The following is a 20,377-nucleotide window of genomic DNA, read 5'->3' as shown; positions in this document are numbered from 1 at the left end:
TCAAGCTCAGACCCTGTGTATTGTGGATATTAACTTTGAAGCCTGAGGCTCGACTGAAGCACTAGAGTTCCTCCATTAAGGGGGGTAAAGAAGTTACCGGCTGGGTTAAAAACAAGACCACGTTGTCTGCGTAAAGTGAAGATTTATGCTCCCTATTGCTCATTCTGATCCCAGAGTTAGTCGGGTTTTGGCGTACCCTTTCTGCGAATGGCTCCATATATAGAGCAAAGAGCAGGGGCGATAAAGGGCAGCACTGCCGCGTACCTCTTCTAATACAAAATGGTTCGGAGGACACTCCATCTACTCTAATCCGCACCTGTGGGTCTATATATATGCAGTCCACCCAGTTCAAAGATCGTTCCCCGTTTCCGAATCTACGCAGAACGTCTAATTATATTTTAATAAAATATATATATATATATATGTATTTTTCCAGCACTTGGCCTTGGATGGTGGTTGTGTTATGTTCTGGTGATATGGTTAAATGTATGAATGTATATGTTTTGGTGAATGAATTTGCCCAAGGGAGATTTCTTTTTGACTGAGAACTATTTGGTGCCCTACCCCTTTGGAGGTAAAGGGGCCCCTCTCATTTTCTGTGAGATGTTTCTAATTTCTACAATATGCCAAGTCTTCATATGTGCCTGGAGTACGTTTGCGAGGAGTTTCCCGGCTTTATCACCTCCAGCGTAATACCCCTGTTTGGTCCGCAGGAGAAAATATTCCGCCTGGTCGAGGTCAAGGGCTTTCTGCTGCTGTCTAGCAGCGTTGAGTTGTCTCCTAATCCTGTACAGCTCCGGTCTGACCATGGACCCCCTCTAACTCTTTTTCACCTGTGATTCGAGGTGTTCCCTTTTTAAATTTCTATCTTTATTGACCCCTGCTGCTATCGCAATAAATGGCCTTCGGATGACGGGTTGAAAGCGTCCCACAGAAGAGCAACCGAGAACGCTCCGTCCTCATTAATCTCAAAATCTGACTTAATTGTCGCCTGTATTTCTTGAATATTGGCTTCCTAAGCGAGCAGTTTGTGATTGAGCCTCCTCTGCCTGCTTCCCGGGGAGCCCCAATGAATGTGCAACTCTAAACTAATTGGCGAATGATCTGAAAGAGTCTCTGTCTCTATCGAGACCACCCCTGTGGCTTTCATGACTCTTGGAGAAGTTAAAACCAATCTATGTGGGCATAAGTTTAATGAGCTGCTGAAACGCATATGTACTCCCTGGCATTAGGGTAACTCTTTCTCCACACATCCATCAGACCCAAATCTATTTTTGCCACAAAGTGTCTGATAGCATCCCAGTGTGCCCCTGTCATTGTACAAATCGATCTAGCTGTGCGCCAGGGACTATATTAAAATCCCCCCATGATGAGTTCTTCATCTGGTGACTCCAGGATAGCAATCAAGGTGTCATTGAGAAACACCTCCTGGCGCTCATTCGGACCATAAATGGATATACTGCGTGTATGCCCAAAACCTTGCCCGGGAAGTGTGTAGCAAACAGGACCGCTACTCCCGCCTTCTTGTCCCCAGATGAAGAGAAATATTGCCTAACAAACCGTTTTGTCTCGCCTTGTGCCTCCTCTCCCAAAACCAGGGCCCAGCACCGTCTCCGACGCCGCACTGCCTCCGGCGACCTCCTCCTGCACACAGCACTCCGGCGGGCTTCCACTATGGCGCTTCAGATCTGCAGCGTCGGGGAGCATCCGGGGATAAAGCTTAGAGCGGTGCTGTCTCTATGCTCACTTTGCCACTGGATTCAAGCAAGCCGGGCTGAAGACGGCTGGAATGCCAGAAACTGGTCCTCGGAAGCTTGTTTCCGGTCCAGGGAAGACATGGCTTGGCAGTTCGGGCTGGACTGTTATGTTATGTTATGTTATAGCGCTCTTGTATAGCGCACGGCTACTCGAAAAGAGTGTCCCGGCGCTTTCCACCATGAGGCACAGGGTCAGACTGATTTGCATATAGCCATGTCTGAACTGGGGTGGCAGAGTGGTCTAAAGAACGGTGATGGATTAAACCCAGATCTTTTGACTGGGTGTGAGTGTTTGATTGATTCAGATGCTTCGTCCATCACCACCCCCTTTTGTACCGCTTTTGGCCGACATAAGTGTGGCAGGGTATGCTCAGACGTGAGTCCCTTCCTCACTTTGCCACTGGATTCGAGCAAGCCGGGCTGAAGACGGTTGGAATGCCAGAAACCGGTCCTCTGAAGCTTGTTTCTGGTCCAGGGAAGACATGGCTTGGCAGTTCAGGCTGGACTGTTCCCATGAGGCACAGGGTCAGACTGATTTGCATATAGCCATGTCTGAACTGGGGTGGCAGAGTGGGCTAAAGAACGATGATGGATTAAACCCAGGTCTTTTGACTGGGTGTGAGTGTTTGATTGATTCAGATGCTCCGTACATCACCACCCACTTTTGTACTGCTTTTGGCCGCCATAAGTGTGGCAGGGTATGCTCAGATGTGAGTCCCTTGCTCACTTTGCCACTGGATTCAAGCAAGCTGGGCTGAAGACGGCTGGAATGCCAGAAACCGGTCCTCGGAAGCTTGTTTCCGGTCCAGGGAAGACATGACTTGGCAGTTCGGGCTGGACTGTTCCCATGAGGCACAGGGTCAGACTGATTTGCATATAGCCATGTCTGAACTGGGGTGGCAGAGTGGGCTAAAGAACGGTGATGGATTAAACCCAGATCTTTTGACTGGGTGTGAGTGTTTGATTGATTCAGATGCTCCGTCCATCACCAACCCCTTTTGTACCGTCTCTATGGCATAGGCGACTCTCCCAGAGCCTCCGGGGACCCAAACATGCGGTGAGTATGCTATTTTCGGCCACGGTGAGCAGCCATCTTGGCCACGCCACGAAAATGACACTTTAAGAGAAATTGACAACCTAATTGTGGAGGTCGAAGACATTTTGAATACGGAAAGCAAGAGTTCCCAGGTGCTAGCAAAATTACACAGTTTTATTCTGGCAGTGGCCAAGGAAAAAATGTCCCTGTAAAGAAAAGACCTTCCATTCTTAGATGCAATTTAGGGCTTCCCTCTTTATCTATTACTGAGAATGTAGTTCTCCCTGAATCTGCCAGGGCTGATTGCCCCTGCCAATTATGGCCCCTGTTCAGTGAAAGCTGTCTTACAGAAAGAGTCATATTCACAAACTGAATTATATGGCTGGAGCTGTATTGATGGCCACAAAAATCAGCACAATCCATTGGTCTTAAATGAGCCAGGGTAGGTTCATGATGGAGGTGACATCTCACTGGATATGCTAGACGTAAAGACTAAGATAAGCTGCTGGATGCAGTAGGGCCTATGACTAAAATTTTGGATATAGCCGAGGAGGCCAAGGTGTCTGGGATCTTATCTCCCTGGAGGTTCTCTCTAACTGGGCGCAGCGGGCCACTGTGTTCCTCGGGAACACCAACTGCGCTCTCTCAACAGAGAGACAGAGGTCACTCCTTATTAAAATCGACTCTCAGTTGGGTGACCTTGCCTCTTCAGAGGCCAGTGCTGTGGCGCAAGGGCGCCTGTTCGGGACCCCTTCGTCAAAGAGTTGGGCAAGTTTGTGGCAACCTTCACTTCCCTGGACAGGGCACAGCCCAACATCAAGAAGGTCTTTGCCCCTCGAGTTTTCGAAAGGTCCGGACGTGGCAGGGGCCGTTCGTTCGGCCGTGGCAACAGCTCCGATCGGGGGCAAGGCTCTGGTCACGGGCAATTCCAAGACAACGCCCGCTTCAATAATTTCTACACGACGAGAGGACAAAGGTTCCATGGCTGAGGAGGCCAAAGAGGACAACAGCAGGGTGCTGGAAGAGGTGAGTGTACTGCCCTCGGCAAGCTTGCGGGTAGGGGGGTGCTTGGCGCAGTTCTTCCCGGCTTGGGTTTCCCTAACAAGCGACGCTTGGGTGCTGCAGATGTTCCAAGGCTTCCAGCTGGAGTTTCATGGCCGTCCGTGTCAGCTGTATCGCCCCCGCCCCATTACTTTCTCGCAGCAAGATGCAGAATTGGTGCGCGAAGAGGTATTCACCCTCCTCCAAACAGGGTCGATTTATTACGCGTGCGAGCATCCAGGGGGTTTTCTAAGCAATCTCTTTTTGGTCGACGATGGCCGGCGACCAGTCCTCAACTTGAAAGAATTCAACCAGTGGCTGGTGTACCGCCATTTCAAGATGGAGCAATACCAAAGGGGATGATGGACGGAGCGCTTGAGCAAATCAAACACTCACCCCAGTCAATCATCATTTTTTAGCTCACTCCACCACCCCAGTTCAGAGATGGCCATATGCAAATCAGTCTGACCCTGTGCCTCATGGGGACAGTCCAGCCCGAACTGCCAAGCCATGTCTTCCCTGGACCGAAAACAAGCATCCTGGGACCGGTTTCGGGTACATAACCCTCATCATCTAGACTATCTTGAATTCAGTAGCAGAGTGAGCAAGGGACCCACGTCTGGGCATACCCTGCCAACTCAGGGTGAACAAAGCGATACCAAAGTGGATGATGGACGGAGAGCTTGAACAAATCAAACACTCACCCCCAGTCAACTGATCTGGGTTTAATGCATCATCATTCTTTAGCTCACTCCACCACCCCAGTTCAGACATGACCATATGCAAATCAGTCTAACCCTGTGCCACATGGAAACAGTCCAGCCCGAACTGCCAAGCCATGTCTTCCCTGGACCGGAAACAAGCACCCTGGGACCGGTTTCGGGTTCATAACGCTCATCAGCCAGGCTATCTTGGATCCAGTGGCAGAGTGATCAAGGGACCCACGTCTGGGAATGCCTTGCCAACTGAGGGTGAACAAATTGATATCAAAGGGGATGATGGACGGAGCGCTTGAGTAAATCAAACACTCACCCCCAGTGTACCGACCAGATTCTCGGACCAGATGGAATCAGCTCCTATGAGCCCCTCTAACCCGGCCGGAACGTACTCACCTCCCTCCTTAGAATATATTTACAATGGGTATGGATATATGTATGTACATCTTATACCTAAGGATGGGAAAGATAGCAATAAACATGCATTGATTTTCTACAATATCCTATTCACACCTATTGGTCTCGCGGCCACGTAGGCCCAGACTGGTCTACCCTAAGGCAGGTCTGATAATATACCATTACACACTGATCATCAGTGCTCACCCGACGCACAATCCGGCGCGCCTACACACATAGGCCTGCAGACCCAGTGCTCTCATTATTATCCGATCTGCAATCTGGCAGATCTACACACCTCTCTATCTTAGGTGCTCTCACTTACACACGGCTCACAATCCGGTGAGCCTCCACACCGTCTCCCTCCGGTGCTCTCACTTACACACGGCTCACAATCCGGTAAGCCTCCACACCGTCTCCCTCCGGTGCTCTCACTTACACACGGTACAATCACTTTCCTATGAATATCTAAGGATGAAGTCGGTGGTTATCTACTCGGAATGAAACTACGATAATAGAAATTGGTATGGCCAAATTATAATATGTACCTTCTGCTCCTGACATCAAATGTTCCCTCTCTCCCTACTTGCTCAGTCATTCCTTACCTGATCGGGATTCGCATCCGTTCATGCAAACAATGTCTAACTAGAAGCTCAGGTTACCCTGATTGAACAAGAATACAAGGCACATGTCAGTTCATTATGAACTGGGGTGTTTTCTTTATTACAACAAAAAAATAAGCACAATACTACACAATGTATATACTGTAAAGAAAAGTAAAGGTTAGAAAACGCGCTTAACAAGGAAAAGGGCAGAGATCACCTTATTAATGTGAAGTCGGGGCTCGGCAGTCATCTAGGTTCCCTTCTCGTCTCTGTGTCTTGGCTCGTCTCAGAATCACACCTCAGCAGTCACGGGTACACGTCTGCACCGCTATGCTCAATCTCCTCTGCTTCCCTCCAAGCCACTGGAACCTCGCTGGCTATTAGCTACCGTCTCTCTCTCTCTCTCTCTCTCGGTTTCTGTGCGCTTCGCGCTAGTTCTTCTTCAGTCTGTCTTAGAGAGTCTCGGTTTCAAAATCTTTTCTCGGACTTCAAAATGGCGATTGTCTGCTCTGGAAATAATTAATGGCATAGATGCTAATGGCTAGCTGCCGCCTACAGACTGACTGACTCATTGCCTAACACTTTCGCTAATATCAAAACCTGCCCCTTCATGGAAAGTTACGGCCAGCAACCTGCCGCCCACCAAATTCTTGTACCTCCCCGTACCAAGGGCACGTTCCCAGCCGGCCGGCCTGGAGTTGTGTCTTCGGAGTGGAGAAAAATACAGTCTTTCGATAAGGGCCAGCCTGAACCGGTTCTCTCCAAGCGAACAACACCTTAAAACTAAAACATTACACTTGACCTAGAAAGCCTCTCGAACTACCAGGCAGAGAGCAAGATGGAGTCTGTCCCGTTTAAGGCCTACAAGGCCCAAAATACGCATAACTCCACAGAAGATGTACTAATACTCTTACAAAAGGATGGATCATCACTAATACTTATATATCTATCCCCTAGCTTAAGTTTATAAGCCCTGATCTAAAGAAAAGGTTACGAAAATGCACTACTGTGCCTCATAGATAGGTCCTACTTATAGTCCTAATCCCTATACTCTAAGGGTAATAGGCTGGAGTCATTCTCCATCATCTTCCCTCTCAAAGAGGGTCGAAAAAGTCGGTTATCACACTTCACCCTTGACTCCAGTCTATTAGCCATATCTTATACCGAACTAACATCAGTGGAAGAATAATAAGAAACAAAATTAACTGACCTATTCCTCCTACCAAAGCCACAAAATTGTAATAGAGAAGGAATGCACTGAATACAGCAACAAACAGCTATCAAAACACAAATGGCAACAATAACACCCCCTAAAATCTGTCGTAAAGAATGCAAGTCGGGTAACCAATTAAAGAGCCAGTCAAATAAGCCTTGATCAATGTGTTGTCTAATTTCTGCAGTCAAGTCGTGTAGTTTGTCAATATGGGCTTGGATTGATTTGGAATGGTCGGACAAATTAAAACAGCATAGGCCTTCAAAATCAGAACATTCATGTCCATGTTTTAACAAAAGATAATCAATAGCTGCGCGATTCTGTAAAATAGCTCTACGTTCACCCTGGGCATCTAATAACAGATCAGACAAAACAGTAGATGTTTGGTTGATGGATTTAACCATCCAGCAGGCCATCTTGCCAATCGTTTTGGCATTATAAACAGCCAATGCAGGGACTCCAATAATAGAAAAAGCTAAACCAAGGTATTCTGATTTAGAGTAAAGGTGAACAGAGGAATCACAATCTTCACGTAATGACATTGAATCTCGTACCATACGGGAATGTGAACTAGGGTGTGAAGAAAACATTAATAAACTCAATCTAGTGATGGCACATGGACCACCAGAAATATTAGCGGGAATATAGGGCCAAGATGAGTTCCCGCAGGAAAACAACCACCCAGAGGGCAGCAACATAGAACGGTAAGAACTAGGGGCAACTAATAAACGATTACATGTCATATTATTTTTCACGGAGACACATGAATTCGGAAGTCTCTTTAAACACAGCAATCGTTGATGAGCTGAAAAGGAAGTGGCAGCCTGACTTTTTAATTTGATGCATTCGGTGATAGCCTTGGGATCACATGTCAGGATAAAACATAAGTCACCCTGCGTAATATTATAGGTCGTTATTTGGGAATGCATAGGGCAATCAGAATCAGGAAGAATAGTACATAAAGGGCAAAACTCATGGGCCGCAAAGTCGCCCAGAATAATATTGGGTCGGGCATTTGAAATATTGAAAATATGTCTCAAAGTTTCAGTAGATGCAGGGACAGCAACCAAGCAGGTCGCCAAAATATCAGTCACAGACCTCATGGGAGTGAGGCAAAAATGCGGAGCGTTAGTAACCCGTTTGGCAAGGGTAATCCAGAAGTTTGACGATGAAGACCATGCAGCGAAGGATCGAGGAACTCGTGTTCTCCAATCAACCAAAGTCGATGGGTCCTCTCCTCTCCCGGCGTAGCAGACCAAAAGGAGTCCAACGCCGGCACATCCTGCAGCAGCAGTCCAGAGAATGACCTGAAAGAATACAAAGAAAGGCCTTAATCATTCTCGTAAGTAACATTTGTCAGCTGGGACAGCTTCCCAGCTATCTTTCCCTGGCTTCATCACCAAAATGGTGTTGTCATGACCGGTCGCAATAACTTCAGCCTGTTCAGGGGGATGTTTAGGCGATTGCACCCATATTTTGGCACCTGGATTATCGGTGGAACCGAATCCTTTTTGGCCTCGTACTGTCAACAAAGTTGGGGCAGAGCCTCTCTTAATCTCACCACTGAAGACAGGCATAATGAGTAACTGAGCAACACGGTCAGATATTTTAATCGATAAGTCAATTTCACTGCTATTAAGCAGAAGAACCTTAATCTCTCCCTGATAATCACTGTCAATTACTCCTCCGAGAACTTGAATACCTTTCATGGCAAGGCCCGATCTAGGGGCAATAAGTCCAAAACTACCGGCTGGTATACAGACACCAACGCCGGTCTCAACAATAATTCGGTCTCTGCCTTTCAGGATCGCATCATTCATAGCATGCAGGTCCAAGCCTGCGGAACCTGGGGTCGCTCTGCATGGAGCTAAAGCTCCGGGGGTAATTTCCCAGTACATAACAGTAGTGGATGTGGAATAGGGTTTTGCATCAACAGTTGGAGGAAACAAACGCATTAAAGGAGATTCAGCATGTAACAAAGGGCGATTGTTTAGAATCATTAATGCCTGGAGCAAAAAATCTCTCCAGTTTCTGTAATGGTCGTCAGTCAATTTACGTAGTTGTTCTTTTAACAAACCATTCATACGCTCAATGAGGCCCGAGGCCTGTGGATAATATGGAATATGAAAAATCCATTCAATGTTATTCTCAACACAGAATTCTTGCACCAATCTTCCACGAAAATGGGATGCATTATCCGATTGAACTTGGAATGGAACACCATAATACAAAATAAGCAATTCCAGAGTCTTAATGGTATTTACTTGGGTGGCTTGTTTGCAAGGGAAAGCGACCAATAGGCCACTAAAAGTATCAACCGCTGTGCAAATATATTGACAATTTCTGCTCATAGGGAGTGGGCCAATATAATCAATTTGCCAAATTTGGGCGGGCATTTGTCCTCGATGTAAATGGCCTTTAACAATATGAGGTACTGTTCTTTTTCTAGAATGCTGACAGATAGGACAATGCAGAATGACATCTTTAATTAAATTTAAGGGGATATGAATCCCTCGATCAGAAGCCCACCTGCTAGTGGCTCTTTCTCCAAAATGTCCCGCTTTTTGGTGGGCCCATTTCGCCAATCCTGCCAAATCAGAATCCTGCATGTCCACCACTGCCTCAGCAATTTTAGACTTTTCATCTGCAATGTTATGAAAGAATTTGTCAAGGGAGTCAATCGGGGTATGAGCATCCACATGAAAGATTGTAACAGTACTCTGTGGGAGCAATTCCCAAATTTCTTGCCATAATTCTTTACCCCACAGTTCTTTTGAATGCAATTCCCAATTATGAGAATGCCAAGTTGGTAACCAAACCGCCAGTCCATTAGCAGTGGACCAGGAATCAGTAAAAATATGACATGTGCCAGGCAGTTCTTGTTTCAAAACTTGGTAAACTGCATACAATTCAGCATATTGACTACTCTTTCCATCACCAGTTGTACTCAATAATTTTTGCATGACAGGATTGAATGACACTGCTTTCCAGTGCCGTTTCTCACCAATGAACTTTGCCGAACCATCCGTAAACCACACATGTTTTCTGTCCTCCATGGGCAAATCATCAAATGGCTTACCCCACCTAACCGGAGATTCCTGGACTACAGGTCCAGAACAATCATTTCCAGTCTCAGTCGATGGCGCCTGCGCCACTCGCTCATGCAACACAGCCACACCTTTTGGACCCACACGCGCTCTGTCCTGAATGTACCATTTCCATTTAATGATACTCGCCTCCTGAGCATGTCCAATTCGATGAGATTTCGGCGAACTCAAAACCCACTGCATGATAGGAATTTCAGGTCTCAAGATCACAGTATGACCCAACGTCAATTGCTCGGTATCCACCAGAGCCCAATAACAAGCAAGCAACTGTTTTTCAAAAGGTGTGTAACGCTCACCAGCCTCAGGTAACTTTTTAGTCCAAAAACCCAACGGCACTTTTTGTCTGCCCTGCTTTTGCCACAGACTCCAATTGGCATACAGGCCATCCACAGAAACATTCAAATCCACATCACCCACGCCCACGGGCCACAAATCCAAAGCATACTGAATTGCTTCTTTCGCCAAATTAAAAGCATTTTGTTGCGGTTCACCCCACTCAAACGCATTCTTTTTACGGGTGACTCGGTACAGAGGAGCTAAAATCTGACTCAAATGGGGAATATGCTGACGCCAAAAACCAAACAGGCCAATAAAACATTGAGCCTCCTTTCTGTTCCTCGGAAAACAGCGAAATCCAAGATTTTATGTCTCACCTGCGGGATCACTTCTCTGTGACCTTCATGCCAATTAATTCCTAAAAATGTAACATTCTGGGAAGGGCCCTGCAATTTATCAGCATTAATTTCCCAACCTTTTGCACGTAAACAGTCAAGAATCTGATCTAAATGTGATTGGACTTGGTCTTGCGTCTCACCTTGAATCAAAACATCATCAATATAATGGCACACCTGAATCTGGGGATGTACGGGCACTTCAGATAAATGTTCAGCCACCAGCCGGTGACAGAACGTAGGACTATGTACATAACCTTGAGGAAGACTCCTAAACGTCATTTGACGGCCATGCCAGGTAAAACTGAATTGCTCCTGACACTCGGGGGCAATTGGAATCGAAAAGAAAGCATTAGCAATATCAATGGACGCATACCATGTACCTGGATGCTTCTGAATTCTCTGAATCAAAGTAACCATGTCAGGCACAGCAACGGCCAAAGGCGGAGTGTGTTTGTTTAATTGTCGATAATCAACCGTCATGCGCCAAGAATTATCACTTTTGCGCACAGGCCACACGGGATTATTCCAAGCAGAAGTGATTGGAGTCATTACCCCTGCATCAATCAGATCCTGAATTGTGGCACTAATTTCTTCATGACCACCTGGAATTCGATATTGTTTCTGAGAAACAACTTTCGTAGCTTGGGGAATCTTAATGGGGGGCATCCGCAAACGACCAACCCGTACGGGTCTGGACGAAATGTAATGCTTCGTACCAAATTGATAACAGCCATCATCAAGATGCAAAGTCATTCCTTTCAAAATGTCAATTCCAATTATATATTCCAGGAGAGGCACAACTAACACAGAATATTCTTTACGGGGAATTCGGCCAATTTTCATGTCAAGCGCAGTTTGCACTGCGGGAGTTTCCTTACCACCTAAACCAGTAATTGTAAAAAACTGTCCTTTGAATTTTTTCGATTTACCATGAATTAAAGTGGCCTCCGCCCCAGTATCCACCAATGCTCGGGCCCTTTGGATATTACGATGTTTCCAAAAAATTTCAATATCTACATAGGCTCTATTGTCTTTATGAGCCCACCTGCGTACCGGAGCTTGACCAATTTCCTAGTCATTTTTACCATGGTCAGCCAACCAAGACAAATCAGGATAGATGTTTTCAACTTTTTTCGGAATCAGAACATCCTGCTCATATCCATCTCTATTACGAAACGGATTAGTGTCATGCTCAAAGAATTGAGAATTACGGTCAGAAAGCTTGTGACAATCCTCCCGTCGTCTAACATCAGGGGAATAACTTCTCTCATCTCTGCGTCTATTAGAGACACGATCATCTCTTCCCCTGTCTCTCTCTCCCTCTCTCACCCTTACGCTCTCACGGCGAGGGGAAATATCACGTTCATAACGCCGGTCATCACGGCGATCAGCCTCCACACGACGCCTCTCATCACTACTGTCATCAGATCCTCGGTCACAATCATTCTTACGTACACGACGGGCACCCTCCTTCCGATCCAGACCACGCTTACGAAACATGTCCCACAAGCGATTATTAGGTTCACCATCAATGTCCTCCCTTTTCACACCATCAGCCAAAAGTGCAAGAAACATATCACGTCTAGAAAATTTATAATCCCCAGCGGTACGACCTTCAGGTCGAGATTGCCTCTCAGGTTTAAACCATTCACCCAACTCACCAAGCTGACGAACAGATTCAAGCACCATAGACAAAGGATTGCCAGTTTGATTGATCAACAAAGTCATCATAACCTGCTTATAAGCAACAGGCGAAGAACGGATAATGCGATTACGCACAGAAGATGTTAAAAGACCATCCAACAATCTGTCAGACGTACTGAGAAAAATGGCAGTTTTCATTACTTCCTCTTTCAAACGTTGCGACGCATCGCGCAAAGTGTAACATGGCTTGTCATTGACAGGCCAATCAGATTCAGTAGGATATTTATGGTTACAGCCATCGTTCGCAAGCTGGAGCAAGCTAATTTTGTAGTGTAGTTCCTAGTTTCCCACTAGGCCCTGCGCATTGGAATAACATAAACAGTAGTATCGACATGGAACTGCTTATATTCCAGGCCTCCACTGACTATGCTAAACTTAATTGGGTTGTGTTACCAACTAGCTCAGAGGTCACTGGAAACTTTCTTCTCTGCATAGGAAGTGATCAGCTTCCTTGGCACAGACAAGAAGGGATTCAGTTTTCCAACAACCGTGCAACATGACAACTTTGCTCCTCAGATCAAGAGTCGATCTCTAGGGTCGTGTGAAACAATAGACATAGATTTCACTCAGTCAGTCTAGTGCAGTTTACTTTCACAGTATGTAGAGAATAGAGAGACGGGCGTGTATCAATAAAGGGTTAACATTTATTGAACAGTCTTTCTTCTCGTACAAGAGAAATGTATTGCCACAATTGCAATAACTGTTATTATAAAAAGTACGTACAGTAAGATAAGAATAGCAAAATAGAACTGTAAAAGCATTGATATGGTTTCTTAGCCATACAATGGTTTAAAAGTAATAAAACATATATACAGTCATATATACATTAGGCTAACATACTCAACTGGTGCTTCTAACTAAGCCTACCCCAGTGTGCCTGACCTAAGCCTAACACGTGAGAAGGGGAGTAAGTAAGTAGCTTAAGTTAAGTTGGTTTTGCCAAGGTTTGTTTCAAGAATTCTCGTCTAAGGGTTTAGTCAACACCATACCTCTGAATAGAATGATGGAGGATTGGTATCTCCTTCAGGGGTCTCTCTCGATATCCCAGTCACCTGCGAGGGTAAACTGGAAGCGCCGGGACTGGATTTCTCTGCACGAGAAAGGCAGCGGCTTCTCTCAGCGCGTCGAGGAAGGAGGGGTGACAGCGTCCGCGGGCAGCTGGGCTGGATGTCTTCGCAGAGGACGGCTGCACGGCTCCTCAAGCGTACTGCACCATAGGTCGCGCTGTAGCGGCGATAATGGTAATCAGTAGCTTCACCACCACAGGATAGCAGGCTGCAGCGACAGAGTGCTAGTTTTTACCAACACAGGGTCATGCAGGCAGCTGGCATCAGCAACATGTTCGCTCATTGCTTAAGGCAACGTTGGTAATATTTATACCTGACAGGTGCCGGGTTTGACGCAAGTTTGCTGGACATAAGACGTCAATTAAAGATGTCACTAGGAAGTGATAGTTATCAGTTGCTCATTAGAGTTCCATTACTAATCAAAACATAGCAAGCGGGGATTTCCAGGTTTGCTAAGTTTTTATCTTGTTGAAGAACTCGGAGTGTTATCTAGGAATATCAGATAGTGACTGCTGCTCTGTCATTGCACTAATTGGTCGCAAAGGAAGTAGCAGAGAGTCATGCTGGAATGTGGCTCTGTGGCTCTGCTCGTGTGAGGCCAGAGATGACTTTTCAGAAAATCGCACTTGAACGGTTATGCCAATATAGGGAAAAAGGGGCTTTATAGCCGAATAGGGGCATAAGGTCACAGTATCGATCAGGAACCTAGATAAGCACATGACACCCACTCCACGAATTCATGTCCATCAAAATTACTAAAACTAAGCAATTAGATGCATGTGTAACATTGTGTAACATAGCCCACCCCAAAATACATAAATGCATTCGAAATAGGCGTACTTGTAATACATGGAATTTAGGTACTGTACGTAGTTTTAAAAGCATAGTAATCATTCAAAAATTATTGCATATGAAATCAATGAACGATTATGCATAAAGAATTACACATGAAGTATCTCTGACAGAAGAAATGCGAGATAAATCATCACATAAAAATGCATTGTAATAATATGTGTGCTAGAGGCTGGTGTTATGTTGTTATGTCTCTAGATGTGTTTTTTAGAAATAGAAGTGTGAAGCTTCTGTTCTCTAAGAATAGTTTTTACGTTAAGCAAAGAATTGTTCGTGCCAAAAGGAGAGGGTCAATATTAAAAAATTGTCCAATTCAAAGAAAAATCAGTTTACCAAAGCTCCTGGCAGTTTTATGTTGATCAAAACTGAAGGCCGAATTCAGAGTTCATGGGAACGCCGTGTGTCGGAAAGCTTTTCAAAAGTTATTGTTTCTCTGTGGGTGAGAACATCGTATCAGACAGGCTCGCAAAGAATTGGTCTACAAAATCAGGTGATAGTTCAACCAAATTAGATAGCGCTGTAACTTGGCAGGTGTGAGAATGATTGCTGTCATCGAAGACAGGACCAGCCCTGCTCACAGAACGTTGTACCTGGATGATGTTGCTTTTGTCACTCGCTCCACTGTTACCACTTGGCTGTAGTACAGGAGTCTCCACGAATGCCGTCATCAGGATTGGTAGCCGCTGGGGACAACACAATGCGTGAGCCGTTATTGGACTGAGCAAAGTATCGACGTCCATTGGTACTGCTGATGGAAGTGAAAGACAGATGTCCAACACGCATTCATCGCCGCAAAGCATACACCGTAGCACAGGTAAAATGCAATTTTGCCATATTGGTCTGAATGAAAGGAACCAGGTCATATTTAGATCTCTCAGCCTGGCCAATCCGAGGACGTTAGTTATCCTGTCCCTGTAGCGCATTGCTAGGATTGTCTCTTCCATTCCCATGGGAGCTATGTCTGAGCCGAGGCTTGCCATAACGTAGCAGGAGGGTCAAAAATAGAATCCCTGCGATGAGTCCAAAAAATAGTGGAATACCACCAAAGATGGAGTGCACAAAATTAGGAAAGATTCCCAAAATTGCCTGGAAGGGTGTCAGCAGTCCCGTAAAGACTGTCTTAAATATGCCTGGGATGCTTGTAGCACTAGACATGTTAAGGAGTTGGTCGAGCATTTGTACGAAATGCACGGGGCAATTTGTTGATAAAAGGTCATGGACCTCAGTAGCCGTCCTTGCGACTAGAAGATCATACGTCTCTTTAGATGACGTTATAGGCACTGTTGTCTGTAAAAGCACAGATTTCATTTTGCTTAATGTATCAATTCGTATAGAATAGAGATTCAGACGAGGCCAGAGGGGAGTCACTAAGTCTGGAGGCCCGCTCGGGAACAATGCTTGCATGCAACATTTGACCATGGACGTTACTTGTACTAGATAACTTTTTCCGGGCGCGAGGCCACAGCACCTGTGATCCGTTCTTAGAATGTAACTCCCGTTTGCGAGTTGCATAAAGAAGGGCTCTATCTGAGTTGCAGGTGTGACTAGCTGGTGGCATGAAAGGTTGTTTGAATTGCCATCACATGCTCCGTGTAAATTAATACCCTGACACAAAAGTATACCGCTTAGTGAGTGTTTACAATTTTCACCACTAAGAAATACATTTTTGTCGCTGTCACTATAGCAAGAATGAGTGTATGGTAATTTCCATTCGGATTTAACATATCCCTTACCCAATTGTTCATACTGGCCAGCAGGTATGTATTCAAGGCACTTTTTAAAGCGGAAAGTTGTTATCGGAATTGTGATAATTCCGTGTATTATCCATTCAATGACAGGACTCTCTGACATTGTCAATGGTAATCTCTCGAGTTTCTCGATGCTCAAGATTGTATAGTCTGCTCCTTTCTGTGCCAAACTGATCTGTTTATCAGTAAGGTTAAAAATGGAAAATAATGACGTTGTGTTTATCAGACGCCAAGGCACATAGCCTGAACGAAGATTTTGCAGCGTCCAGCCTAATTCTATAATAGAGCGTAATTGAGACTGGCCATGTTGTAACATTAGCAAATCTCTGTCTATCACATCAAAGGCAGAGGATACAATATTGTCCAAAGAATATATTCTGGAAGACAGAGTCATTAACCCATTGTCTACTACAGAAAGTGATTTTTCCAAATTAATACGATCAATTTCTCGTATTTTTTCAGCAGTTTCAATTTGCTTTACTTTCCAAGCCTCGTTGTATGCGGCATAGATGCTGGTCGCTATGAAACGCTTTTGACGCTGTTTGCGTGGTCCAAGAATGAAGTCGCGCAAATCAGCACCATCTTTTAATAAAGACAAGTGTTGCTTAATTTCAGCCAGTGTGGATGTAGTTAGCCATTCAAGGCAGAGTTTCCCTACACTGTATGTGGTTATAATCCCTGGATGTTGTCTCTGGGAGTATCTTGAGTCTAATCTGGTCATTTTTAAACCCTGTGTTTTATTCAGGAATCTATCTTGACAGCTATTTGTGTCTGTAGGCCAGATTAACCACTTTTTCCAATCAGGATTTGTTCTGTTGAAATGTAAAATTTGTGACACGTCTAACTCAATATCAGCTGTTGCATTTTCAGGTATTGGCTTTGGTATAGACGGTGTTTTCAGGTCTTTGTTCTTGGCTAGGCCAAGACAAGATGTTTGGTGTACAGTGTCATTTAAAAATAACATTTGTTCTGGTATCATGCAGGTTCTAAACAGTGCTTCTATGCCTTGCACCTGCCAATCTTTTGTACCCCAAATTGATTTCGTTTCAATATTATTTTTCCAATAATCAAAACCAAATGTCATCATTTTGTCATAAAATGCTTCTGAATATATCAATTTAGAATTTGTCAGCATTGTTTTCATTCCTGTTTTATCTAACAGTTTATAATAAAACGTTTCTGCATCACTGGTGTTAAACCCTGAAAAATATTTGAATTTCTCAAAAAATGCTTTAGAACTGCTTTTAGGTGGTGTAGAACAATGTTCCCATTGATTATACATAAAAACATTTCTAGGCTGTGCAGATTTATGCAAGTAATGATCCCCATAGTGGGTGTAACAGAATAACTGCTCATAACTAGATGAACCTTGTAAATAATCATGATCTGTGAATCTAGCTGACATTACTAAATCAGACATCATGTCATTAATACTGTTAAAGTCCCAATCATCAGAGAATGTACTTGGTGTCACAAAGTCACTTAAGGAAACCTTTAGTTGATGAGGATACCTCAGGATTTCGACCGGACCATAGATCTCATAGTCTGTTTTCTCCCATACTACCCCACCAGGTATTGGAATTGCTGTGACATTTACTGTTGACAGTTCTCTTTTCTTCACGTGGGATGATCTGTGTGGTTTCAGGACTAGGTTGATGTTCTGACTTGCTGTGTCCATTGTAATATATTTTCCTTCAATGAATTTTCCCAAACACAGTACCATGATGAGCCAAAGCAGGAGGAAAAATACACCTAGACCGAACCAGAACTCTAGCCAAGGGGAAATAAGGTAGATTTCCTTCAGTTGATGAAAGAGTTCCGTTGCTTTTTCTTTAAAAGATTTTTTTGTTTCTGGCATCACTTCCGGGTTATTTAAATCTTCAGAGAAGTTGTCGAAGTTGATGAAATAACCAGAGGCAGTTCTGTCAATTGATGGGATTGTTCTTTCAATCTGTCTCTCGGTAGCACTTTCTGATGCCACATCATTGTAGACTGGTGTTGTTTCTTGACGAACTGTTTCAATCTGTGTTTCAAGAGGCACGAGTTCCATGGCATTATTGCATAGTCCTTCATTGTGCACTGCAGGCTGATCGAATGTGATTAGTCTTTCAGTTTGAACCTCTTGGATTGTTGCAAGTTTGGGTATTCTGTTGTTTCTTGGGAGTCCACTGGGCCTACTGTTGATTATAGGCCACATGCTTGTGGTTTTACCAGATCGATGGACACGACTCTGTTCTCCTTTTTACCAGCAAGGGGCGGTAGCACAACTGATCTTGTTCCGGTGACTGCTAAGACAGGTACTGCTTTTCTGTAAGAAGGCCCAAATTCCTTCTTCACCGCGATCTTTTCTCTGACTAGATCCCCAATCTTTGGAATCCAGACAGGCCTTGCTGGGGCTGTTGCGGGTGGTGCCTCGTCAGTGGTACTTGGCTGTTGCTTTAACTTTATGTTGCTTAATGATTTTCTTGTTTCATTCAGTTCCTGTAAAACAGCCAAACGGTCTTTTACTTCAAACTGCTTTGTTTCTTCTTGTACCACTGACATCTGACTATCGAGGTCCTGAACGCTCATTCTAATTCCGAACAATAGTTCGTATGGGCTGAAACCTTTTAGAGAATTTCTTGGCATGTTGTTAAGACTAGTCTGGACACTTATTAAATGTTTGACCCACCCAGCGCCTGAACCTAATACCTTCGCTGTTATAGATTGCTTTATGTCACGGTTTTTTCTTTCTACCACACTATTCCCTTCGGGATGCGACGGTCAAGAATACCGCAACCCAATTCCCATGCTGGCCATGGCCTCCTTATAGGCTCGAGAGCTGAAAGCAGGACCCTGGTCAGAATGGAACGTGGTAATTGCGTATGTGCCGATAAAGACTCACAAATCTTTTATAACCGTTCTAGCGTCAGCCGAGCGCTGGGGCCACATCCATATGAACCTCGTACAGGAATCCACTGCTACCATGATATATCTATAGTTACCGTCCCTTTGTAGGGGACCACAGTGGTCCAGGTAAACACATGCAAATGGTTTATCCGAGATGAGAAGGGGTGTCTGCGCTGGTCGTTTCACTGTTGATACTTTTATCCTTTGGCATATGTCGCATTCTAATACATACTTTTTAGTTTGTATTCTCAAGCGAGGCCACCAATATCTCTGTTTTAATAGTGATACTGTTGCGGAAACGCCAGCGTGTGCAGAAGCAAGCCCTTCGTGTGCCGCTTTTATTAGTCCTAGTCTGTGTTCCTTGTTTGGAATTACTCTATCCCCCACTCCAGGGATTCGAGCAAAAGGAACATTATTTGTATCCGTTAAGTACAAGTACTTTTCAGGAAAGCCTTTTGGGAGTGTTTTCTTATCATTTTTTACTGACGCACTGACAGCTTGTAGAACATTGCTGTCTATTTTTGTTTGTGACCGAGTTATCGCAGCTACGGAAGCCGTTTGCACAGCTGCCTTCGCGGCTTCATCAGCCAATGAATTCCCTGCAACGTGAACGCCATCACGTTGATGACTCAGTGTATGTATCACGTGAGTCTTTTGTAGTTCTTTTTGTAAAAGAACTACCTGTTCCCAAAGCATTTTATGCTTTATTGTGCCACCTTTTGCATCTTTGAAACCATTTTCCACCCAATTCTGCAAGTATTCATTATAAGATTGTACGCAATAAAAAGAATCGCACACTATTAGTGTGGGGAATTCGCGATCAGTATTTTCTAGCGCCATCTTAAATGCTACTAATTCAGCTCGTTGAGCCGAGCAATCTCCCAGAGATTGTGTTTTAGTGACCAATGGTCTAAATTTTCTTTTGTGCCAGCGACCTTTAACAATCGCGCACGCAGCACTGTAAGCTTGCTTACCCCCAACTGCGGGTTGTGCTGATCCGTCAGTATATATAATACTTCCGTATTCTTCGAGAGGCAGGATTTCAATTGGCAGAGGACATTCGTATTCATATTGTAAAAATTCCTGTGTTTTTAAGTTAGGATCAAATTCGTAAACTACGTCTGTTGCAGCAAGAGAATTAACCCACTGAATCCATCTCGGATGCAAAGCTTTAGCATTAGGAATGCTTGCTTTAGTTACCGCTTCTAAAGCCGGAATTGGTGTTACGATTATTATTCGTTTACCTTGTGCTAGGGGCCTTTCTTTCGCTACAGCAGTCTGAACCGCAGTTAGAATTTTCTCCGTTGAACTGAATTTTATTTCAGCCTTTGTGTACAAATGTGATTTGTAAGCTATTGGTACCTTTTCTCCCTCATTAGAGGTTAGGTACGTGAATCCGCATCTTCCTGGGATGACTCGGATTACAAGATCACGTGTGTTGTCACGTGTATCTAATTTTGTTTTTGCTAACATGTCTGTTTGCAGTGATCTCAAAATTTCTGTGTGTTTTTGAGTCCAATTGATTTGTTTTAAATTAGGTTTAATTAGTTCGTAGAGAGGTTTAACCCTCTC

The sequence above is a fragment of the Lissotriton vulgaris genome, chromosome 3_1 (assembly GCF_964263255.1).
Source record: "Lissotriton vulgaris chromosome 3_1, aLisVul1.2, whole genome shotgun sequence".
Lineage (NCBI taxonomy): Eukaryota > Metazoa > Chordata > Amphibia > Caudata > Salamandridae > Lissotriton > Lissotriton vulgaris.
This window is presented reverse-complemented; position numbering follows the sequence as displayed.